The sequence below is a fragment of the Meles meles genome, chromosome 15, assembly GCF_922984935.1.
Source record: "Meles meles chromosome 15, mMelMel3.1 paternal haplotype, whole genome shotgun sequence".
In the NCBI taxonomy this organism is placed as follows: Eukaryota; Metazoa; Chordata; class Mammalia; order Carnivora; family Mustelidae; genus Meles; species Meles meles.
This window is the reverse complement of record NC_060080.1, coordinates 655,722-680,827: the sequence shown is the minus strand read 5'-3', so window position 1 is coordinate 680,827 and position 25,106 is coordinate 655,722. Positions and strand designations below refer to the sequence as shown.

General features: G+C 59.8%; 1 protein-coding gene across 4 annotated transcripts in view; it reads left to right on the top strand.

Moving 5' to 3' along the window:
* The window catches only part of PXDN (peroxidasin), a 64,443-nt gene that overhangs the window by 1,539 nt on the left and 37,798 nt on the right, over window positions 1-25,106 (top strand). The window lies entirely within an intron of this gene.

Sequence of the window (25,106 nt, the reverse complement as noted above, 5' to 3'; positions counted from 1 at the left end):
CTCCCGAGTCGCGGTAGAAAACTGGACCCCGAAGCCGCTTTTCACATCTGGCCGGTGCTGGGCTTTGCCGCGGCATCTTATTGTTTCTAAAAAGAGCCGTACTCTAAAAACGAGGGTTGCCGAACCAAAACGGGGTCTTGGGCTTACCGTGCCTGGCGGAATTCGCCACGGAGACCCCACGTGTTTCTAAAATAGCCCAGGGCAAGCCCGGAAAGTGACAAAGTGACCTCCTGGTGAGCTCACTGGGTTTCCAGACTGCTTTCATTTGCATAAGCTTACCTTCTGTCTTAAGGGATTTTGTAGTTTCAGAATTTTTTTAAAGATTTTATTTATTTATTTGACAGAGATCACAAGTAGGCAGAGAGGCAGGCAGAGAGAGAGGGGGAAGCAGGCTCCTTGCCAAGCAGAGAGCCCGATGCGGGGCTCGATCCCAGGACCCTGAGATCATGACCTGAGCTGAAGGCAGTGGCTTCACCCACTGAGCCCCCCAGGCGCCCCCAGAAATGATTTGAAAAGACTGCGCTTAGTCTCATGGATTCCTTGAGGCGGACCAGACGCGGGCGCTGCGGACCAAGTCCCTTGCACAAGGAAGCCGACTTGCACAGATGATTGGTGAAATGAGCACACATCCGCTTTGCCCCTCTGCAGACAGAGGTCCAGAAGAGGGGGCCCGCGGAGACCCTGGGAGCCGGCTGGGGCCCAGTCCCTCTGTGATAGATTCCCTGGGGGGACATTTTGCAGGTCGCTGGACCCTGGACAGAGGTCACAGGAGCCAGGGTCGTCACGGTGAGGGCACAGACTTTGGGAAACTGAGGGGACAGTCCAGATGGGAGCACCTGGCAGGGACGCAGGACATGAAGGGGAATGCGGCCCAGCTCCGTGGGTGTGGGTGGGGGCCGGCAGGTGCTGCCACGTGACGGACCGCTCATGCAGAAATATTTAATTTTCCCTGGTGGCTTGGCTCCCAGATCTCTGCTTTCATACACCATGATTTCCCCCCCTATTTTTAAAGAAATGATTTGGTAGAAATTGGAACTTAAAAATCGGAAGAGAAAGACAGAACCTGACCCCCCAATTAGCTGGACCATATGACCCCGTATCGTCCCTTTGTGTTCGAGACCTCCCTGTCGGCACCCCCGGCCCCGGAAAAGATGGAGTCGGAGCCACTGGTCTCTGAGTTCCCGCGCTCTCCGGGAGTGTGTTCCAGCTGGGCACATCCTGGGCGGTTGAGGTTCCTCCCTGGTTGGGGCCTCAGAAATCCTGGTTTGTGGCTGCGCTGGGATTCCAGACTGGTTTGGCCCCAGCTCGTGCGCACTGGCTGCATTGGCTGGTGTTCTAGAATGAACCGCACTGGCCCCGCTGTGGTCTGGAGCCTGGGGCTGCGGCGTGCCCCTCTGGTCCGCAGGCCCCCTTCTCTGCCGCCTCCGGGACCTCCTTCCCCACCAGCGGCTGCACTTCTGTGGAAATGCTGCTCCGGTGTGGAATGTTCTCGTCTGCTGAGCACCACCGTAGAAGCTCGTCCCCAGATCATTACAAAGCGAGTACTAAAGCAGTATGACATTTCTGCCCTTCTTGCCCTCCCCTGGGGTTCTGGCCTCGTGCCCTCCGCCCTGTTCGCCCTCCCCCAACCCCTTTCTTCCCCTGTAGCCTCCTTTGTGAGGTCATGGGAATCGACTCCAAAGCTGACATCCATCAGACTGCCCAGGCCACGCCAGACCACCGTCCATGTGACAGGAAGCCCTGGGGCGCAGCCCAGCCCCAAAGTAGGGGGGGGGGCTCTGCCCACCAGACAGCTGCCCCGTTCTGCCGCCTCAGCTTGCTGGTCAGAGGCCGGGTTTGGGATCTGTGCCTGTGTGCAGCAGCCCCCCGCCCCCAGGGCGCACGTGGTCCCCTGGAGCCCCGGAGAGCTCAGGCCTGCAGGCGGGGGAAGAGGGCCCGGTGGCTCTGCGGGAAGCTGCTAGGAAAGTCCCCAGCACCGTGCACCTGGGGACCCCAGTGCTCCTGCTCCGTGGTTGGAGGGACCCCGGTGTTCTGCAGGCACCTCGGGATGGTGACGCATGACAGCCCTCTCTCTTGTCCCTCAGTCCCTGTCCCCTGGAGATGAGCCCCCCCCCCCCCAGCCCGTGACAGTCACCCACCTCTCTTCCCCAGCCTGGGCTGTCGGGGGAATCTCCCTTCCCACCAACTTCTCTTTGCGCAAAGGAGTCTCGTGGGAGTTCAGCAGAAATGCGTCTGGGCAGTGGGGTCCCTCCCGCTGCTCTTCTCTGCGCTTCTGTGCTGCCCCTTCGGCTCACAGGAAGTGCCTCACTCGGGACCCTGCCCTCTGGGGACACTCTCAGCGCCTGGGGAGGCTGGCCTGAGCCCTAGGAGGCCAGTCCATGGGGCTCCTCTGCTCTGCAGGACCCTTGGGAGCCGTGTTGCCGTTCGAGCCTTTGGCGCGCTTGAAAGAGATTCCTGATTTTCCGTGTCTCATTGTGAGGATGAAGTCCGAGTCATTGCTGGCGGCTCGGGTGTGTTTGACGAGCGCTCTAGGACTGTTGTGAAAATACAAGGTCCTGGTCGTCCGTCTTCCCAGAACGGCGGCGGACCCACTCCCTGCACGACGGACGGCTCCTGGGGTCCCTGCACACGAGTGGCTGACTCTGTCACTTGCTGGGTGGCCCGAGGAGGAGACTGTTCTGCCTTCAGGGGAAGCTCTGAGGGACCTCCCGCTCCAGCCGCGTGGGGCGTTTGCCCTCAGGGTGTGGCTTGTGTGTGGTTCGGGTGTTTGGAAAGCCAGCTCTGTCCTCCGTGTTTTCACCCCATCGAGGGGAGGGGAGGGAAAGGAGTGCTGGTCCGTCCCTGCAGCTCGGACCCGAGAGGGCCGCTCGGCTCCGCGCCCGTCCTGCTTCACCAGCCTTCCTTCTCTGCCCGGCCGCGGGACTCAGTTTCCCTCCATAGAGATGCCCGGCCGCCCTGGGCTTCCCTCCGACGGCCTGGGTGCCGCACGGCCGACTTGGTGTCCCGGTACAAGTGGTCGGAGTTGTTCCTGAGCCCGGATGAGTCTGCTGTGCCAGCCACGCCCGCGAGAGGGGGTGAGGGCCCACTGTCCGCAGGGGACACAGGCATCCCTACAGGCGTGTTGGGCAGACCCAAGGGCCGTCACCTGCAGCAAGTGAGGCTTCAGCATGACACGTGTCCGCAGAAGCGGAGAAAATCCCCATCCCCAAAACGGATGTCAACATGGAAGACCAGGCAGAAGTCTGGTTTGCGCCAGGTGGGAGCCCCCTGGCCCAGGAGTTTTCTCTTTCTCACGGGAGATGCTGGGCCTCCCTCGGGTGTCGCTGCAGGAAGAAACGAGTAGATGCCCACGGGGCAGCCGAGCTCTGCTGTCCAAGGGCAGGGCTGCGAGGGGGCTGGTCCCCCGGACTCCACGTGCCGAACCCCACATGTGCGGACCCCACATCCGTCCCCAGATGTGAGCGGGGCTTTGCCGGTGTGGACGATCATCTTACCGACAGCTTAAAATCTTCTAAGTCGATCATTACGATGGTTTATATTTTGTCTTGAAGTTAATTGCGCTTTCTCCTCCCAGCCCCCGGGCTTCTCTCCACATGCGTCCTGTCCACCAGCAGCCTCGAGGGTAAATCCTGGGACGGCGCTGGACGGGGTCGCTGGGGTTGGGTTGAAACTGATGCGTTCCTGGTGAGCCATCAACCCAGACAGACAGGAAGTGGAGGAGAGCTTCCCGCGTGCCCTTGGGGGTCCCCGTCGCCCGCTGGCCTACACCGTTCATCTCCTGACTCATGTCTTTACTCTGGAATCTGCTGTTCTGTCCCTCCACAGTCGGGGGCACAGAGGTTCCGCGGCAGATCTCCAGTGAAGAAAGAGCGAGCAGACCCCTGCCGCGTCCCAGGCACCCCGTCCCTCTGTAGGATTTTCTTGGGCCCCTTTTTCCGGTGGGGTTCTGGTTCTGGTTGCCCAGGGGATCCTCAGCCCCGAAGGTGGGGTCAGGCTGTCTTCCCAGTTGGAAGCCCAGGCGGGGCGGGCTCCACCCCTTGGCGGGAACAGGCTCCGGTCTGAGGAGCCTGGGAGCTCAGAGGCTCCTGGGTTCATCCCGGCTTTTGTTCTGTGTCCGGGTCTGCAGAGGATGCGAGGAAGCTTAGTTGGTGATTAGGCCCTTTTTTGACCTTTGTCCTGGTGAAATTTCGCTTAAGAAGAGAAGACTTGTTGTGGCACAATTAACATTTTAAAAGGTGCCCCTATTCAAAGTGCTGAGTTTTGACCTGGTCCTTTTCCTGGGAAGCTGCACCACCGTCAGGATAGGGAGACTTCCTGGATCCCCCCAACCCCAGAGCTCCCTGCCCCCTGTCTGCCCCCTCCCTGCCCCGTTGGCCTCACTGAGGTTGCTGGGTTGGCTTTCATGGGGGCCGGGGGGTGGGGGGGGGATGCTGGTCTTTGTTCTCTTCCCGGAATGTGTGTCTGGCTTGGGCACATCAGGGTCAGTCTTGCCTCAGAGAATGAGTTCCGCAACAGGCCTCCCTTTTCCATATTTGGGGGGAGTGTGGGCAGAACTGGTTTGGGTTCTTTCTGTGTCTGGCAGAGCTGGCCGGGGAAGCCTCCAGGCTCAGACTATCCTCGCAGGAGGGTTTCGCAGGACGGCAAGGCCCTTCCCAGGAGTCTGGGCCGCTCGGGGCGGCGTTCCTTCCTGAAGGAGCTGCGGGGGCCGGTGCCTCCCACGGAGCGTGTGCTCCTCGCCTCCCCCACCACCAAGACTCCCCGGCGCGCTTCTCCAGCTCATCGGCAGACCTAGGGGCGTCTTCTTCCTGAGTTTTGTCGGTTCCGCGGAACTTTGCAGAAACCTCACACTGGGATTCCCTGGTTTTCCGTTTTATTAGTCTCTCCTGTGACCTTTGTTACTTCCTCTCTTACACTTTGGACCTTGTCCTGTGTCTGCTCGCGTGTCTGGGTGGCCCCCGGCTCAGCCCTCCGCGCCCCACGGATTCCTCTGGGGCTTCACCCCAGGCACGGGGTCCTGCCACTCAGCTGCCTCAGTCTCCCCACGTGCGCGGCATCGTCCCTGCTCCTGCGTGGTGACCTGGGGTGCTGGTGTCTCGGGGATCCTGGCCCTAGTTGACGGATCCGTGCTGTCCCCACAACACTTGTTTCCTGTGTTTTGGGAGTTTTTGGTCGCTTTGGACAGGAGAGCCCCATCCCATCCTGTCCTGTCCCATGCTATTCCATCGTGTTCCAGCGTGAGCACCCACTGACTTGTATTTCTAATTTAAAGACAAACAACGAAGATTAAATTCTTCTGCAACAGCGTGTCTTAAAAAGTAGAAATCAGAAGGAAATACCCACTGCGTTCCCATGCCCAAGTCTAGATTTAAAGAGAATTAGAACCTGTTCCCCTGCCGTCTCCCTTCTGCCCCCAGAGTGCCCATCGGTGGGTCTGGGCGGTGGGACCGCAGCCGCCATCCGGAACACGTGAGCTTGTCCTCCTCTCACACCTCTCGCGGTGCGGGTGCTCCTGGGTGGGCGGCTGCCTTGGGGGTTCTGCTCTGAGCCAGGGGCCCGCACATCGGGCCATGGGACAGCTGCCCCTCGTGGGCAGACGGTCCGGACCAGAGAGGGCCACGCCCCTCCGCTGAGGCTTGTCGGGGCGGCCTCCGACTGCAGAGGCAGGGCCGAGTAGCCGTGCCCCGCCGGGCGACTTATCTACAGTCCGACTCCTGAAGAAGGCGTTGGTCGTGACAGGGACTCGGGGACCTAGTCCGTCCCGTCACTCTGCCCCCCTTCCACACTGCTCTACGCTGTCCCAGCAGGGGAGGGTTTGAGAGCCTGGGCGAGGCCTCGCGTGGTGGCTGCCATCCACTGTCCCAGCCTGAGGATGCCTATTAGCGCCTGCCGGAGAGGGCCAGGGCAGTGGGGACAGGAAGCACAGAGCTCCCGGCGCCTCCGAGGGAGCCGAAGCGGGCGTCTGTGCGCGGTGCCAGCCGGAGCTCTGGGATCGGGAACCTAACGCTCCTGTGGCCCTGGGGCAGGAAGAGCTCCTCCCTCCAAAGTGCGGGGGAAGGAAGCCTGACCCCGCGGACCCTGAGAGTGTGTGTCCGCGGAGGACAGGCTGTGGCTCGCAGCTGGTCCTGTGCAGCGCCCCTTCCCCTCCCGTCTCCCCTCTCGCTAGGGAGGGAGGGGCTGGACTGGGCCGAGGCTTCCCCGGGGCGGCCGGGCGGCCCTCTGACTTCCGAAAGTACCGGTCTGAGTGGCGGCCCTTAGTCGTGGTTGTTGTTGTTTACTAGGACTCGGGGGATGTTTGTGTGGGCGCCGCAACGGGGGCTAAATAGTCATCCTGAGCGTTTGTTTTCTTGTGGATGTTGAGTGACTTCGTTACGTCCGTGTCCGTCACCCTCCATCCGGTCACCCGTCCTTCTGTCCTCACATTCGCACGATCACCCTCCACCCACCCGCCCCTCCCTCCATCCCTCTGCCCGCCTGTCTGTCCGTCCATCCACCCACCCATCCACCCATCCGTCTGCCTACCGTCCGTCCACCCATCCATCCGTCCGTCCACCCACCCATCCATCTGCTTCCGTCTGTCCATCCGTCCCTCCATCCTTCCCTCCCCCGTCCAGACTCACCATCTATCATCCACCCACCCCACTTCTGCCCTCCTGTTCCTCCCTCCCTCCTTACTGGCCTCCCTGTCCGTGCCTGCTGTTGGTGCCGAGACGTGTGCGCCCTGCTGCGGGGGGGCTCCCTGTGTGGGGGACAGGCTCTTAGGCACACCGAGCAGTGCCCACCACGTCCTGACACAGCCCCGTGCGCCCCTCTTTCCCTGTCATGGGTCAGGAGTGGGATTGGAAGCCCAGCTAGAGGGAAGCGGGAGAGGAAATGGCTGTGGAAAGAACCTTCTGTAGACCCAAGCCTCTTTTCTCCTAAGCTCTGAATGTGCCAGCTTTGAAACCCTTCCGCCTCGGGGCACCCGGGTGGCGAGGTCAGTGAAGCATTGGACTCTTGGTTTCGGTTCAGGTTGTCTCAGGGTCGTGAGATCGAGCCCCGTGTGGGGGTCCGCACAGGGTGGGCTGCTACTTTCCCTCCCTCCCTCCTTTTTTCTCCCTCTCTCTCCCTTTCTGATAAATGAATAAGTGAATAAAAGTAAAAACAAGAAAGTTGGAATCCCAGTTCTTCATCCTCTTCCTCGGCCACGGAGAAGCGGATTCTCTGAGCTTTCTCGGTGCTCTGCGGCGTCAGCAGCCGTCCTGACCTGAGAGAATGGCGTCCGGCGGGAAATGACGTGAGTTGTCGTGGGTCACCTCCTCCGGGGCTCCTACGCACCAGCTGGAGGCTGGAGAGGACCTAGCTCGGTACACAGTGGGCGCCGCATTAGGGCTTCACGTGTTCTCCCGGGACGGACTCCCAGGCCACAGGGGCTCTGAAAATCAGGACAGAGAAAGGAGACGGGGCCACCGCGGAGCTGCGGGTCGGGCAGGCCGGCTGGTCACGTGGAATGACCTTGGTTCGAAGGAACAGCCCCCGTCTCATGCCTGGGAGGGGCCTCCGGGGCGAGCGTTTATTGCCCGTCTCTGCACGGTGCTTGTTTCTGTGTCCCCTTCCCTGACAGTTCACCCCAAACCCATTTGTGGGGGCGCCTTTTGTGATTCATTATCTCATGCTTCCTTCGTCCTGGGATATTTTTGGAGCGATGGAACTGTCTCATAGCACTCCATAATGTTTTCTTGTCCAGTAATTACCTGAGTTGCATCTCTTATCTTCCTAAAACTTCGTTCTGTGTGTAAGAAGCCCCTTTGGAGCGGTGTTCTCAGCCTCTGGGGTGGACAGTAACTGCCGTCCCTATTTATTGATTCCATTTTTCGATCCGGTGTGGGGCATTAAAACACAGCCTGGCGTGAGAAACGCAGCCAGCAGCAATCTGCTTTCGTAGGGCCTGAAATCGGTGACTTCCTGGGCTTGGTGTGTGCGGACAGAATGTGGCTCTCCGGTTACCAGGCGGTGAGGACTGGGTCCGTGCCCAGTGGGATAACATGCTTCATCCGCTGATTCTGCTGAGCTCAGAGAGCAGCTCTGTGTCCCGCTCTGCAGGAGTGATCTCCGCTAACCCGTTCAGCTGTTTAAGTTACGTGTTCCTGTACGTAGGCTGCATGTCAGCGTGCCCGGATGTGTCCGAGGTTAACTTCGTGCGTCAGCTGGGCTGGGCCGTCGTACCCGTACATTTGGTGAAACGTTACTCTAGACTTCACTAAGTCAGTAGCCTTTGAGGAAAGCAGATCATCCTCCACGGGGTGGGGGAGGGGGGTGAGCCTCATCCAAGCAGTTGAAGGCCTTGGAGAGAGGTTTAGGGATGCCCTGAGAGCAAGGAGTTGTTCAGCAGAAGGCGTTGGCTCTCAGCAGCTCTTTCCCGGGTCTCCAGCCTGCTGGCCCGTCCTAAAGATTCTGGGCTTGCCAACCTTCCGTAGTCAATGTCTCCTTAACATAAACACCCCCTCCCGTGTACGGATCCGTGCACACGCACGCCCCGTTGGGTCTGTTTCTCTAGACGGGCCTGACCCATGCCCTGTCCTTGTGGAGTGTCCCGTGACCGTGGTTGTCCCGCCACAGCTGGGTGGGTCTGGTGGGCATCTGACCAAGGACAGTCAGTCCGTGTGCCGGCCAGTTGCTGAGGGTCAGGCCTAGAGCTGACCGAGAGCAGATGGCTCTCTGGGGAACCAGAGCTGGAAAATACTAAGGGAATAAGCAGCAGCAGCGGGCGTGGACACCTGCAGGCCGTGGCTGCAGACAGGGTGCAGAGCGGCCCCGAAGCCCTGCTGGCAGGCACGGAGCCCCGAGGATACAGAGGCAGTCGGAGCGCACCCGGCCCGCTGGCCCGTAGGCGCCGCGCACACACACGCTCCCGCGCCCGTGCCCCCTCCCCAGGGCCCCGGCCTTGCCAGCGCCCTGCAAGGGAGAGGAGCCCGTCGGCAGCGGCCTCCACTCCCGCAAGTCCTTAAATGGGTTTTTTACCTTGATCCAAAAAGGGTGGAAAAAACTTGATTACTTTGTTTCAGAACATTGTTTCAAGAAGGAAGGAAGCTCCCATTTTTAGGTACAGATTACGTAAGCGAGACCTTTAAGAAGACATCTAACGCGCACTAAGGACAAAACAGAAAATCCTTGTCATTTTGCTGCCTGTGCGCTGGGCATGGAACGTTGCCTCTCCTGCACGTCCGTGTTCCTGTGCTATGGGGTTTGCGTCTTTTCCGCGAGGAGGTCATCCACGCTGCCATCCCTGCGCCCGCACCGTCGTCCTTGCTGTCCCGTGTGCTGAGCGCAGAGGGCGACCGGAGACGTCTCGTTGGCGTCACCAGCGGGTCCCCATTGGACTCTCCCGTGCTCACCCCCAAGGAGGTCATTTTCTGTGCTGTGGTCATTGCCGCGAATCACTGAGTACCTGCCAGTAGCCCCCCTTTTCGGAGAAGGAGGCTGGGCGTGGTTGTAGGGGGCAGGTCGGGGCAGAGCCCGGGCCCTGGGGGGGGCTGCCCACACTCAGGACCCCGCACACAGAGCTCCCCCGGGACGCGTGCCCGGGACGTGTGCATCGGTGTGGGGCGTGGTCTCGTCTGGCCGGCCCCTGTGCAGTGCAGGCTCGGCGTGAGACCGCTGCCAGGGACTCATCGGAGTGTGTGCGGTCGGAGGAGGGAATCCTGACCGTCGTCTGACTTGCCTGAATGGACCCCTTCTGTGGGGTTCTTGGCACATGGGGGCCGTGGGGGCCAGAATGCTGGGCCCTTCCTGCCCGGTGGTTCCCCCCGGCACCCCCCAGCACCCCCCGGCTCCCCCTGGCACCCCCGGTTCCCCCTGGCACCCCCCGGTTCCCCCCAGCACCCCCGGCTCCCCCCGGCACCCACCCCCTCCGGAGTTCCCTCTGCCCTCTCCACTCTGGCGGGCACCGTTCCCAGCATTGGCAGGCGTCCACCCTAGTTAAGGGCCATCTGGTGGCTGCCTGCTGCCCTCCCCTCCCAGCTCCGCCCCTCACTTCCTGCAGGCTCTTCGGAATGATGGACAAAGGGACAGTGACTCAGAGAAGGAGCAGCCCAGGCCCCTGGGAGGTTAGGGGGGTCTGTTAGTGTGAGTGGTGGTCGCTTAGTGGGGCAGGTTCGGGTCGACCTGTGGGGGGATTAGTAGGGTACATTCATGCGGCAGGTTGGTGGGGCAGGCCGGTTCCAGTGGCTGGTAGACCCTGGGGCTGATCGGAGCACAGAATAACGGGTGCGTTCGTGCCGTAGGCGATGCAGCGGGCCAGTGCCCTGGATGCGTGTGGGCTGTGGTGTGTGGAGCACAGACCCATACTGTGTGTCCGTGGAGTCGACGTGGGTGCCCGGAACCCAGATCAGCTGTTTCAGAAGCTTGATTCAAGTCCGGCGTCCGCCTCTGTGCCCCGCATGGAGGCCAGAGCACACGCCCCAGAGGCCAGCCGCTGGGCCACATCTGGGCTTTGCATCCCGAGGCAGGCTGTGCTCTCGTCGCGGTGCCTCTCTTCGTGGGTTCTGACATGTCCCCGCCCCGGGGAGATCCTCACCCTCGCCCCGTCCCCCGTCCATGCCCCTTTGCACCCCCTGCCTTTGCCCTGGCCCCACCCCAGGCTCCGAGAGGCAGGGGCTGGTTTCTGTCGCTCTATGGAGGGGGCAGCTCGGGAGGCCTAACTTGTGTTCGGTGAGTCGTCGTCTTTTCTTCCGTCTGTCCTCATTTTGTGGGGCAGCTCTGTCGACTTGGGGTGCTCCCGGCGAGGGTTTGCGTGATATTCCTGGGCTGAGTCACAGGACACGGTCCCACACTCTCCGACACACTCTCCGAGCGGTGTCGGTTCCGACCTGCTCTGAGCCGGTCCTGGTTCCTCTGTGCGCCGGCGGTGGGGACAGGCTCCGGTGCGGACGCTCTCACCCAGGCGGAAATCCGGAACCCGAGATCCCGCCGGGTCGGTTTGCCGTCGGTGCTTTCCCGGATCAAGGAGGGTCCTGTTGCTCTTAACATCAGCTGCGTTTGAGGGGCCTCCGGGGTCACCTGTACTGGACGGCGACGGCGGCCCGGCGTGGGGGTGCGGCCTTTCTGGGGACCCAGCCGTGGAAGCGTCGGCCACCTGGCCCCCGCCCCCCACCCGGAGATGAGTCAGGGCGTTGCCTCCCAGGGCGGCTGCCCGCTCAGCGCCAGCAAGAACAGCGGAACAGAAACTGAACAGGCCGTGTACTTCGGGTTTTTACCGAGTTTTGTTTTACTTGAAGGAAAAGGACACGGACCGTCTCAGGGTGGAGAACAGGTGCTCCCGCCCCGGTTTTGTTCAGCACCTGCTCTGTGGGTGGCCGTCAATGGTTGGCCCGGCCCTGGCCCCAATGCCGTCGCGGCGGTCTGCGGGCGGGCTCCGAGCGGGGCGGGTGTCCCGGTGACCGCACACTCAGACAGCGTCCCAGACGCAAGGCGCTGCGTGAGGGCAGGGGCGCAGGAGTGCTGTCCTTTCAGGCACTTTGACGGGTGCTTACGATGGGGCGTGGGGTGAGCGGATCCAGACTCCGGCTCCGAATGCCGAGTCGGTCGAGGGGCCACCTGTGGGAGAGCCTCCTGCCAGCCGTGGGGACGCCGTGAGCACCGTCCGAGAGCTGGGACGGTGTGGGGTCCGTCTGGGGACGGGCGGGCGGCCGCGTGTGCAGGGAGCAGGAGTGGTGGGACCCCCGCGCGTGCAGGCTGAGCACCGGAGGCTCTGCGGCTGGACTGGGGGGCAGCGAGCGGAGCGGGGTGTGGCGGTGGCCGTCGACGGTGGGGTCCTGGGAGAGGTTTCGGAGAGAGAGACCCTCCGGGACGTGGTGGTGGAGGAACCGGGGCGGGATGCGGGCCTCCGGGCAGGCGAGGTGCAGAGTCCTCCGGGCTCCGTGTTGCCGAGAGCAAACGCTGCAGTCCTGAGCCGCGCGTCAAGCTGTCGTTCCGGTGTTTTTTTTTTTTTTTTAATGAAAGAGAACCCTGTCGCTTTAACGAAATATTTTTTTCCAGGTTCTTAGTTTTGTTTCTCATTTTATCCACATACACGGTAGTTTGTGTTTCTAAAAGAAAACACCTTCAGAAATAACCAAATAATGCGTCTAAAAATGAGCAGTGGTTTCTAATGCTGTCCAGCGTCCCCTCGGTGTTTCCCCTTCCCAAGCATCTGGGTGTGCATGTCTGGGTGTGCACGTGCACGCGTGTGCCTGCGTGTGCCTGCATGCAGGTCATCGTAGTGGGCTCGTGGCACTCTGTGGCTTGCCGCTGGAGGTTGTGGTCCGCTCCCCTGTGCGTGTCTTGCGGCATTTCTTACAGAGCGAACAGATCGGGGTCCCACGGGGTGTCTGTGCCCCAGATGTTGGCGATGTCTTCAGTGCGTGACGGCGTCTAACCGTGTAGTCCCATGGCGGTTGCGGGGGCGCGAGGATCCGTCCTTCCTTCTCTGGCAAGTGGCTTCTTGGTGCCGCGCCACACCCAGGCGCACGTGGTGTGTGGTGGTCCTTCCTCTCCTGGAATTTTGGGTCGACGCATCTTTGGTTTCCTGCGATGCCGGCCAGACTCAGTCCCCGAGATGTGCCCTCAGCGGACTCTGGGCTGTTACCGCTGCCGCCCCCCACCCGCCTTCCAACTGAGACGCCTTCTGGGTGGACGAGAGCCTCCCCGCAGCCGCCGTGGGCCATGGTCTAGAGCTGCTCCCGCGGCAGGTAGGCGGGGCCTCCATGGTGGCCCTTCTCTGGGTGGGAACAGACCGCATCCGGGGCATCGTGCTGCGGCTGCGTGCGTGTGCATATGGGCCTGTGCGTGTCTGCACGTGCACACACACACACACACGTGCGCACATGATTTTTGTTTCCCGTGGATGAGGCCTGGGATGCAGGGTGGAGTCTGCTCGCAGGGAGGGGGGCCCTTTGAGGCCTGTGCTGCCCGCCGTGGGGGCCCCGGGTCAGAGGCCGGCGTCCAGGTCTCTGTCCCCGGAGGGCCCCAGCGGCCGGCCTGGCAGGTGCGTCCTCCGGCTCCCGCCGTTCTCACCACAGCCTGCTTGGCTCCCACAGGCCAGAGTGGGAGCCCGGCCCGGCCCGAGGGCGGGTGGACCCACCATCCGGCCTGTGATGCACCGAAGTCACCAAGCCCAGACGCTCTTCCCCGAGAGGAGACACTCGCTTACCCGCACCCGCGTCCTGTTTTCAAAACAGGAAAACTGCCCATGCACGTTCCCCGGAAAAGCAGGAGCTCCCGCCTCCGCGTCATGTTGGAGCCGTCCTGCTGGGATCGTGCCCCGTTTCTTGGCTGTTTTCTTGGCTGTTTCTAATTAGGACGATGTCCGCCGGCCCTGTTTTCCCTGACACACTGAGCTGGAGAGAATGAATTTCATGCTCGCCCATGCAGGTTTCCCTGCCTCCTTGCTGGCTCAGAAGAGGAGAGTGGGGCCGCTTTCCCTCTAATTACACGGCCGTCCTCGGGTTAACCCCTGCGTGCCGGGCTCTCTGGGACACAACGAAACAGCCTTGGGAAAAGCCCGTGGTACACAATTCTGGCTGTTTTTTTTTTTCCTCTTTGAGTGTGGAAAGTAAGAAAAATACTGATTTCATTTTTAAACACCCATGGAGGAAGTTTGGGATTGTTTTCCCCCAGAGGAAACAGACGCACCAACTAGTAGGTTTATTCTGTTCACGCGTTGGCGGGGGAGGGAAGGCTTTGCGCAGATGGGCTCCTTTGCCTGTGGCTTGAAAATGGCACGTTCTGAACCGTAAAGCCTGGGAGTCTGTCCGTAAAGCCTGGGAGTCTGTCCGTAGGACGCGGTGGGAGGGACGCGGCATAGGGCCCCAGCCGGGCCTCCTTCCCTGCACCCGAGCTCCGGATCGGGGGCTCGCTGGACGGCCACGGTGACTGGTGGGTCCTCAACCCGTGAGCAGTGGAGGGCCAGGCAAGGCCGTCCTCGACGCCGACTCCTGTGGCTGGGCGGGTTGTAACCTGTGCTGCAGACACTTGGGGAATTTTCTGCCCGGGGGCTGTTTGCAGACCACCAGCTCCGGAATTGCCGCGGGCGCCCAGAACCCCTTTCCTCTCCTGCTGGACCCCCAGGCCAGTGGCCGAAGCGCAGAGCTTCCCTCCCGCCTCCAAGATGTCCCCGTTTCCTTCTCAACCCACAGGACAGTGTGGGGTCTCGGGCTCAGGACAGCCGCCAGGCTGCTCCGCTTGGACCAGGAGACGTCCCCGCACGTGGCGGACATCTGGAATCAGCAGCCTGGGCTGTGTGTCCTCCAGGACGGGGCTCTGTCCGAGCCTCTGCCTGCTCAGGCCCCCAGCACGTCCCCTCTGTGGCCATCTCGTTCCAGTCATGTTCTTGTTGGGTTTGCGTCTGCCTGTTGTCCTGTGGGTGCCAGGTCTGTATGTAGCTGGGGTCCCTCTGCTTCAGGTCACGTGTGGTGACCCTGTTGGGAGGCAGGGGACCGGCCTTGGAGGAGTTCCTCCCTCCTGCCCTGCTGCTCCGGGTCTCCTGGGTTGTGTCACGTGATGAGGTTCCTCACGTTCCGACTCAGTCCTGGACGGCGGGTGTCCTCCCTGCTTTCTCCGTCGTAGCCTGTGGAAGTGTGAACCCCGTCATCACAAATCCAAGTGATGGTGTTGCCTTTTGTGCGAAGGGAGTAATGTCACTAAATCCCAGAGAATTCTAAAATTTAAGTATCGTTGCTGCCTTTATACATTTACCAATAAAGGAAAACCTTCCAGTACCTAAAACCAAAACAGAAACTTTTGTGTATGGTTTTCCTTTGAATGGGTCAGTACCTTGATTGAGTTCTACAAATCAGTTTTCTTTTTTTTTTTTTTTAAGATTTTTATTTATTTATTTGACAGACAGAGATCACAAGTAGGCAGAGAGGCAGGCAGAGAGAGAGAGGAGGAAGCAGGCTCCCCGCTGAGCAGAGAGCCCGATGCGGGGCTCGATCCCAGGACCCTGAGATCATGATCTGAGCCGAAGGCAGAGGCTTAACCCACTGAGCCACCCAGGCGCCCTAAAAACCAGTTTTCTTTTAAGGTTTTCTGTCCCGGCCTTCAAACTGTTCTCACTTGTTTATCTTTTGAAGTGTATATTGGAGAAAAAAATCTGCCTTCCTTTCCTTCTTTTATTATGTACATCACTGCATATTCTTACCAACCAGCTGGTTGTTTGGGCTTCCCGCCTTCTGCGGGGGTGGGGGGACCCTGCGGGGGGGGGGTAGTGCCTGGCCTCCCACTTCCGCAAGCCCTGGGCTCAGGGACACGGTGACAAGTCGGTGCCCGTGAGTCAGGGGGCTGAGGCCTAGTCACACCCCATTTCCCAGCCTCTCTGTAAGTGGGGCCACGGGAGCAGGAAGGAGGTTCCTCAGCCTGGAGTCCCCCTCCCCCAGGGCAGGACCCTCCTGGGTTCTCCTGTGACTGACTGTCCTCCTTCTGTCCACCTCCCTGATGGAGCCTCCCTCACCCCGTCCACACCTGTGAGCCAGAACCGGCCTTCCTGCTGCTTCAGAGGCGGAGCCGGTGAGGGACAGTGGCGGGCCGGGTTGTAGCCTGGGCCCCGGAGCCTCTGTGAGCAGCATTATCCGGCGATGAGCGGTCGCCGTGCGCGCCCCGGTCCCTGGGACACAGACACGCAGTCCGGTTACCCGCTTTCTCTGGGTTCCGGGCCAAGGGCCGGCCATGTGGAGCAGGGAGGCTCAGTGGCCGCGTCTACCCCGTCTCCGGGGCTGCCCGCCGAGCAGAGGTGGGCGCTTGCTTTTGTCTTGGGCCTCCGGATGCCCTTGTCAGGGAAGCGGCCCCCAAGTCCACCGGTTCATGTGGGTGCCACCCGGAAAAGGGGTGCTCAGTGTGCCCTCTGGGGCGGGGGCCAGCATGGCTGGAGAGGCCCGCCCGGTGACGGGAGCTGTCTGAGCATTACTGCGTTCTACCAGCATCGTCCGCAGCGGCGCCCCAGAATGCAAGTCCATGGACTGGTCCTTGACCGAGGCCACCCCAGCAGCCCTGGCCTCCAGCACCTGGGAGTCCGACCACCCTAGAATTCTGGAAGGACGGATGTGGGTTAGGCCCTCCTCCCATCCTGTCCACGGGCTCTTTGCACGTGTGGGCGTCGCGGCCAGGACCCCGTGTGCCCGCCGTGTGGCAGCTGGTCCTGCCTGTCAGGGCAGCCTACCTGGTCGTCTCTTGTCCAGAAACCCCTGCTCATACGCGTTTCATCACTCTGCACTGGGTTTCCCTTTGCTGAGCTGCAATTTTTTTTTATTTTTTATTTTTTTTTAAATTTTGGTAGCTTGGATAGGGAAGGGAGTTTGTGCCTTTTTCTTACAGACAACATGGGCCTCCCGGGCTTAGCAAATCCTTGAATGTGAATCAGGGTCAGAAAGGCCTCTGGAGGCAGGACGGATGAGCCAAGATAAACAGGATGAAATTCGTGTCCGCGCTGGCTTTGAGTCATGCTTCAGAATCGCGCCGGTGGCCCCGGGGGAGGATAGGGACGGATGGGGGATGGACGGGGACAGATGGGGGATGGACGGGGACAGACAGGGGATGGACAGGGATGGACGGGGACGGATGGGGATGGCCACGCCGAGTCAGCCCCCGAGCCTCCTTTCAGGGTGTTGTTTATGAACGATTATGAGCCAGAGAGGATCTGTGTGTGGCCGGCAAAAGCCTCATTTCTCCAGCCGCTTGGCTGAGGAATTTTCTGGGCTAAGCCATCCTGGGCCACGTCTCATCGTGTCTTTGCTTGCTGGCGAGGATGCTCAGAGCCAGCCTCCCTCCTGCCTCCGTCCTCTGGTCCTTCATCTCCTTCTCTCTGCGCTTGTCCTGTCCTCGTCTCCCCGCGTCCTTAAGCTCTTTCTTGCCCAGGTTCTGTGTGTTTCCTCTAATTATCTGTGGAAGAAGATAGAGATGGAAACAAACGAGAGTGAATTTATCTTTGTGTACAAACGTTCCATGATTTGTAGCCACGGCGCCTGTGTTTCTGATCTACTCAGGAAATATTGAATGAAACTGTATTTCTAAAAGATTTTGTTCATTTATTTGAGAATGAGAAAGAGAGCGAGCGAACGGGGGAGGGCAGAGGCACAGGGAGAGAGAATCCCAAACGGACTTTGAGTGGAGTGTGGAGCCCGATATGGGTGCCGTCTCAGGACGCCAAGACCACAGCCTGAGCAGAAACCAACAGTTGGAATCTCAACGGCCCGTGTCGCACGGTCGCCCGTAAGTCACCCTTTAGACAACGTGAGCTGCGCACGTGCGGGTTGTGGGGGAGACGGGAAGGAGAATGCCCAGTGAAGCCCCGGACAGGCGCTCTGTTCTGTTTTCAGAGAGGGCCAAGTTCCCGCCCAGGTGATGCCGAGCTCTGTCAGTCTGTCCCAGCGGAGGACACAAGGGTCCCGGTCAGAGACAGATGCCCTCACTGTTTCCACTCGGCAGCCACTGCCGTGTCCTGCTCCTGTGGTCCCTGAGTCCTCGAGTCCCTCAGCGGTGGTGTGGGGACTCTACTCCGTGGAGGAGCCTGGAAACGGCCTTCAGGGCTAGTGGCGGGCAGGCTGCCTGTCGACTGGACAGGACATGGCCTCATCCTTCAAGGCTGCCTGCTGCACGCACTGCCCTGAGGGGTGGCCCGGGGCAAGTGGTCTGTGCCACATTCGGGCGCGCGCACACCAGCCTTAGAGGTGTGACGGGTCTGTGCTCTGCGGGTTCCGTCTGCTGAAGGAGAGTGTGCAGACCAGAACCTGCTCTGGCTCAGGGAGTGTCTCCTGTGGGCCACCCTCGCCCCCAGGAGCTGGGACGGTCCCGGAGACTGCAGCAGGACGGCCCCGCTGGACTGCGGGCTCCTTGTTGTCATTGCCCACGCGGCCCGCGGCTTGCCCTCCTCTCCTGTGTGCTGACCCCCACCGCCCTGTGCTCAGGGGCAGACCTCCATCTAACGCTGCTTTCTACTCAAGACCTCCCTCCGTCTGCTGAGCCCCAGCCCTGCCTCCTTGAGCCCAGCCAGAGGCATAACGGTCCCGTGTGGGGAGCACATCAGGGCCCGTGTCCCTGCGGGGTCATGTACGGCGCTGTCTCTGGAGGGGACCAGTCTCCAGCCAGTGCACAGCACATGTCCGCTCTTTGATGGTGACCGTCCTCTCTCACGCCAGTGCTGCTCGCAGGAACCCGTCCAGAAATACTGTTGCAGAGATCCAAGTGCTACTAACAGAAGGGTCGTCGTTGCTATTTATAACTGCACAGACGGAGGGAGGTCCGTGACCCCTTGGGGAGCCCAGCAGTGAGCACAGACGGGGCCCCCGGGTAGCAGGGAAGGATGGACTGAGAGCTCGCCCGGCGGAGGGAAGCGAGTGAAGGGCACGGGTGCAGGGCGTGAGACTCTCCTGCGAGAACCAGAGCCCCAGAGGCACGGAGGGGAGAGGGGCTGCAGGGAGGGCAAAGTCCACTTTGGGGGGGGGGGGAAGTGCCCCAGTGAGGTTGGGGGACGGCCCTGAACCGCGGGCCCACAGTGCTGTGCACCAGGGAAGGCAGGGGGGCTGTCCTCAGAGACAGCTGCTGACGGGCCCACATGCCTTTCGGGAGGCCCCGAAGAGAGGCTGCTCGCGTGCAGGGCTGGGCCCCGCCTGCTGCTGCTCTGCAGAGATTCTGGATCTGTCCCAGCGCGTTTCTCGTGAAGAATCTCGTCAGCGGGGGCGCCTTCTGCAGTTCCTTGTGGTTACGCGGCGTAGACGTCTCTGAACGGACGGTCGTGGCTTTGCCCGAAGGGGTCCCTGCCGTTGCCACGGAGCCTGGCGCAAGTTCTTCCTTTTCTGCACGCCGGGGTGCGGTTTACCGACCGGAGCTCGGGGCACCCGGTAATCTCGGAGCTGCAGGAATCCACCTACAATGACGTGTGTCCCCACAGGGCCGCCCGACCTGGTCTTGGAGGCCAAGTCCAGCTCTCTGAGCAGACGTGATGCCCTCGCAGGACAGGGACAGCCCGTGCAAGGGTTTCTGCAGGAGGGACGAGGGCATCCGGTGGGCCCGGCCATGGAAGGGGTCTTGCCAATGAGTGGGAGTGACGTCTGGGTGCTGGGAGCGGGGGGCAGGAGTGGGCCGTGTTGGGTCCTGAGTGACATGAGATTGTCTGATGGGGCCAGGCCTCTCCATGTGGGGGTGGGAAGGAGGAGTGAACGGTGGGCAACGCTGACGGAAAACAGCGGGCCTGGCTGTGCCTCGGGGGCAGGAAGCGAAGGAGACCCAGGGTAAGCTTCTGGGGCACCTGTCCTGGTGGCTGAAGGTGCCGAAGAGCCTGGTGGAGCTCAAGAGGAAAACAGGATTTGTGGGGGAAGAGCATGGCTTTGGCCAAAGATGGTGAAGTTCAAGGGGCCTTGGGGCATGCTGGGGGAGGCCCAGGGTTCCCTGTGCCCAGTGAGGCCAGATGGCCCCCTGTCTGACCCAGCTGTTGACGGAGCAGAATGGGAGCTGCTCTCCATTTCTCAGGTGAAATGCTCGATTTCAGCATGCGGTGGCTGTGGGGCTTGCTGTCGCTCAGCATGTGCAGAGTCTGGTCCGTCCCTCCCTGTCCCCACTGGGACCGAGCAGGGAGCAGCGTCCCCACGTGAGCTGGGCCCGCTCCCAGGGGGTCGAGCCAGTGCCGGGCCGAAGCCCCGCGTCTCTGCTTCGGAGTGGACGTGCCGCCTGGGCAGCTAGAGGAGGTGCATGCCGTGTGGACGCATGGATGCGTCAGCCTTGGGATGGCGGAAAGCTGTACACACGCAACAGACACTGTGTCTCGGATTTTGGTTTTGATGGTTTCTGGAGCTAGTGGGACCAGGAGCTTACACTCAGGAGTTCCCCAGAATTAATGCTAAGTGTTGCCCCTTCCAACCTCGAGGAAGTGCGGGGCCAGAGAAACCCTCCCAGTGTGCAGAAGGGCCTGGAACAACCGTGGAAAACCAGCAGGATTCTGCGAAGTAGACGGTTAAATACAGAAGTCGATGTAAACGTTTATTAAAAAGGCTAATGAACTCCAGCGCACCAGGCAAGAAGTTTGAGGTGACTGGCTTTGTTTTAATGTTTCCATTATTGCAAACCCCTACCAGAAAAAAGCGAAAACAAGAAACCGAGCACCTGGAAGGTCTGGGACGCAGCATCTGAGTTCTGGTCCCCAGTCAGCGTTGTGTCATGACTCACAGTGGACTGCAGAACGGCCGCTGGTCAGAGCCCGAAGACGCTGCCGAGCCCGGGCTCTCTCCATCCCCTCCCCCAGTTCACGCTTTGGGACGTTTCTCAGCAACATGGCCAAAGCACTCAGCAACATTCAGCCAAATCACAAAAGTTATAGGAGAAAATCAAAGGGAATCACTCAAATTTCTACCATAAAGTTCACCTTGCTGTAATCATTGGCGATTTTTAAAAGAAAACGCTTTTTCCTATTCACTAAAGTGACACACGTTTTAGTTTACCTTTAAGTAGAAAAAGTAAAATAGAAATAGGAAAATTAGAAAGTGACTTGTCCACAAATTCAAAACTGCACAGCACGTCCTGTTTGAGAACCAGAATTCCAGTTGCATTTAAGCCTGTCCCAGCGTCGGAACTCGACCAGGGCTGCTTCTCTGCCGCGATCTTGAGAACGTCCCTGTTTACTTATCTGACAGCAAGCGCGCGCACACGCGTGAGCGGGCCGGTGGGGCGGTGGGGGGGATCTCCAGCAGACCCCCACTGAGCACGGAGCTGGGGCTCGATCTCACAGCTGAGATCACGGCCTGAGCAGAAATAAAGGGTCCGATGCTCAACTAGCTGAGCCGCCCAGGAGCCCCCCAGTGACTTGTGGACGCACCGTGGGGCAGGGGCGTCCCATCAATGCCCCCAGCGGGGCTGAAACGGCTTCTCTGCACAGGCTCCCAGGCGGGGCCCTGGCTGCCCGTTGTGCTGCTCGCCAGTGAGTGACCTGGGCCTCCCTGCCCAACTCAGTTTCTGAATCCTTGTTTGCCAAATGCAGGGATTTCTTCTAACCTAACGCGAATTCTTTTCCGTCCTCCTTCCTAAAGCTGACCACGTTAACCGTGTCGTCGCCGCGTGTTAGAAGCCAGACCTGGCGGACGTGGACCGTGAAGCTCCCTGTGATCTTGCCCTGAAGTCACCGCGTCCTGGAGCACAGGAGCCCGGCAGCCCGGGAGTGCCTGTCCTGAGAGTCTCCTCGGGGCGCCACTTCCCCTGCTGTGCGCAGGTCACCCCTATTGTGTGCTTCAGGCATTCAGGGAAGGAGTCTGGCCGATCCTTCAGGACCCAGAGGGGAGGTCACGGTGCATGTCTGCAGAAGGCTTGATGCTGTAGGGAGCACTTGGCACAGACATGCTCTCCGGGAGTCCCGTTCTAGAGGGTTAGACATTCTGTCTCCCCAGGCCTGCGTAGACTGTATTTCCAAAGTTAAAGAATGGGGGTGCTTAGAGTATAACTTCGTTAACGGGCTCGCATTAAACAAAGCTTCGTGTCAGTGATGACAAAGGGCCAAGGACCTGATGTGCGGGAGGAGCAGACACCTGCTGCGTGTGTGTGTGCACAGGTGTGTACGCGTGGGCATGTGCGTGTAGAGGCCATGCACGTGACCCCACACAGATGCACACGGCTGTAAGCACGCGCCCCGTCACACACGTGCACACGACTGTAAGCACGTACCCCGTCACACACATGCACACGGGTGCCTCCCCAGCATCACTGAAGGGCAGTGCTTTCAAACTTCACCTGCTCCTCCTGGAGAGATTATTAAAACTCTGATTCCCAGGCCTGCCCCCAGAATGTCTGAGTCTGTAGGTTTGGGGTAGGGCTCGGAATTGGCTGTTCTAGCATGTTCCCAGGAGATGCTGTTGCTGCTGCTGCCGCAGGGACCCTGCTGAGGACAGTGCTTAAGAGGATCCTCACCGTTACTGAATTAATAAACCCCTCCCGGTGATTCTGCCGACTGGGAATCAGTTCAGGTGGAATACGGCCTCTGCGACCTGTGGTTAGGACTTGGAGTTGGTTCCTTTTGGAAATGCATGACATCTGCCTTCCCGGGGCCTGTCTCTCCGGGCCCGCGGCCACGTAGCCTCTGACCGACTCTCCCGCGGCTGCTCCGAGGCCCGCCGTCTCTGCAGTGTCCCTCAAGTGTACAGGGTTATAGGGATCGCACGGGTGCTGTCCCCTGTGTCCTCAGACCACGCACTTCCCGGCATCCTGCCCTCAAGCTCATGCCCTTTTCTGGCCTATTCAAGAGGCTGAGTCCATGCAAGGACTTTGCTTCAGTTCCAGAATCTCCATTTGGTTCCTTTTTTTGTTTGCTTTCTTGGCTCTGTTGGAAAGCGGGCCTTTGTGTGCCCTCTCCCTGGCTGGGTGGGCGTATGGTCTTCTCTGGGGGTCTGCGGGGAATCCGGGAGCGGGCCTGGCTGCTGTCCACGCGTGTGAGTTCAGATGTTGCAGCAGTTCCGTTTAAAGACACTGGTTACTTATACCGACTTTCTGTAACTGTGTATCAGCCGTGTATCAGCCATGTATCAGCCGTGCTCGTGTTGCAACGTGTAATCCCTGTGCCAGTGCGTTAATGATGCTGAACTCTGCTCGCCGCTCCCCAGGGCGTTCAATCTGGTGTGCGTGTCCCCGCACCCCAGGACTCTGCGAGGCCCCCATGCCCGGGCGCTCGGAGCTGGGGAACGGCAGTTGCCGGGTGCGGCCTCCCTCCATGCCGCCCCGGGGCTCTGGGCACGGGCTTCACAGCCACAGGCCGGCCTTGCGGCGTCAGGAGGTGGCCGAGGCGTCTGTCCCTCAGCGGCCGGCTTGCCAGGCTCCCGAGGCTTCCATGTTGCTTCCCCTCCGTGTTGGGTCTGACGGGGAACCGGCGTCAGAAGCTGCCTGTGCCGAGCCACCGTCCTTCCTGAGGACTTGGGGCCTGGCTTCTTGGTTGTGTGATGTCCCGACTGAGTCTGCTGGGCGTGCGTGCGTGAGCGCGTGCGTGTGTGCGCGTGGGTGGCATTCCACGTTCCAGGGGACATCGTCTCCACGTTGGCCCAGGGGGTTCTGTCCAAGTCCTGGGCGAGCCCGCGTTCGTCCATGCGAGGACAGAGCTTCCTGTCACCTCTGTTCACGCCGCAGCTCAGCTGGTCTGTCTGTGCCCCTGAACCGCAACCCTCCATTTCCCTCAGGGGACGTGGCCTCCGGAGACGCCCGCCCTCCTCTTAGGGATGTGGTGTCAGCGTCTCGGAGGCCGAACCACTGACGCGTCCTCACTGTGGGTGCAGATCAGCTTCTCCTGGATTTAAGAGCCACAGGTCGGTGCAGGGGGCCGCGCTCCCAGACAGCGTGCTGGTGGCTCGGGATGGGAAGAGCACCCGGGGTGAGGGCCCGGTCCTCCGCCCAGGGCAGGTGGGGACCGACGCCTGGGGCCTCCGCTACCCAGAACCTGACCCAGAGCCAGAAAGCGGATGCCCCAAAGTTCCACATTTCGTTTGTTCTCTCCTAAGTCAACACAATTCATTTAAATACTTTCTGAAAAGCCTTTTCTCGCACCATAAACTAGAACCGATTGTATAAATCATTTACGAGGCTCGAGTTGGCTCGAAATGATCGATTCCTAAAAAGCTTATGAACATCAGGAGAGGTCAGTAAGGGTCAGGAGGGAAGCGTCGCTCCTGACACAGACCATGTGTTGCTCCGCGAACCCTTTCTTGGTTTCCCAGGGCTGCCCGTGTAGAGCTGCATGCACTGAGCTCCAGCAAAAGTCCGTAGGCTCGCAGGTCTGGGCAGCAGGCCCAGGGTCGAGGATCCGGTCCTTCCGGGGCGCTGGGAAAGAATCACTCCACCTCCTGTATTCCCTGCCTTGGCTGGCCTGTGGCCGGATCTCCCCATGTGCCTGTCTCCAGATGTCCCCCTTCTTTGAGGACACCAGGCCTGCTTGAGTAGGGCCATCCTCACGCTGTGGTGATCTTGTTTTATTTAACTAGGTGTCTCTGTAGAGACTCGTTCCAGATCCACTCAGTGGTACCGAGTCAAACTTCATGGGAATGGAGCCCCAGTTGCTCCCATAGTAAGCCCGGGACTCCGTATTATGGGGGTTGAGCCTATGAGCAGGTAATCTTTTTTTTTTAATTTTAATTTTTAAAAATTTCTTTTCAGTGTTCCAGAATTTGTTGTTTGTGCACCATACCCAGTGCTCCATGCACTACGTGCCCTCCACAGTACCCACCACCAGGCTCACCCAGCCCCCTTCCCCTCCAAAACCCTGTTTGTTTCTCGGAATCCACAGCCTCTCATGGTCCGTCTCCCCCTCCAATATCCCTCAACTCCTTTCCCCTCTCCATCTCCCCATGTCCTCCATGTTATTTGTTATGCCCAACAAATAAGTGAGACCATATGATACTTGACTCTCTCTGCTTGACTTATTTCATTCAGCATAATCTCTTCAGTCCCGTCCATGTTGCTACAAAAGTTGGGTTTTCATCCTTTCTGATGGAGGCATAATACTCCATCGTGTATATGGACCACATCTTCCTTATCCATTCGTCCGTTGAAGGGCATCTTGGTTCTTTCCACAGTTTGGCGACCGTGGTCATTGCTGCTGTGAACATTGGGGTAGAGATGGCCCTTCTTTTCACTACATCTGTATCTTTGGGGTAAATACCCAGCAGTGCAATTGCAGGGTCATAGGGAAGCTCTATTCTTAATTTCTTGAGGAATCTCCACACTGTTCTCCAAAGTGGCTGCACTAACTTGCATCCCCACCAACAGTGTAAGAGGGTTCCCCTTTCTCCACAGCCTCTCCAACACACGTTGTTTCCTGTCTTGCTAATTTTGGCCATTCTGACTGGTGTCAGGTGGTGTCTCAGTGTGGTTTTGGTTTGAATCTCCCTGATGGCTAGTGATGATGAGCATTTTTTCATGTGTCTGATAGCCATTTGTATGTCCTCATTGGAGAAGTGTCTGTTCATATCTTCTGCCCATTTTTTGATATGATTATCTGTTTTGTGTGTGTTGAATTTGAGGAGTTCTTTATAGATCCTGGATATCAACCTTTTGTCTGTACTGTCATTTGCGAGTATCTTCTCCCATTCCGTGCGTTGCCTCTTTGTTTTGTTGGTTGTTTCCTTTGAGCAGGGAATCTT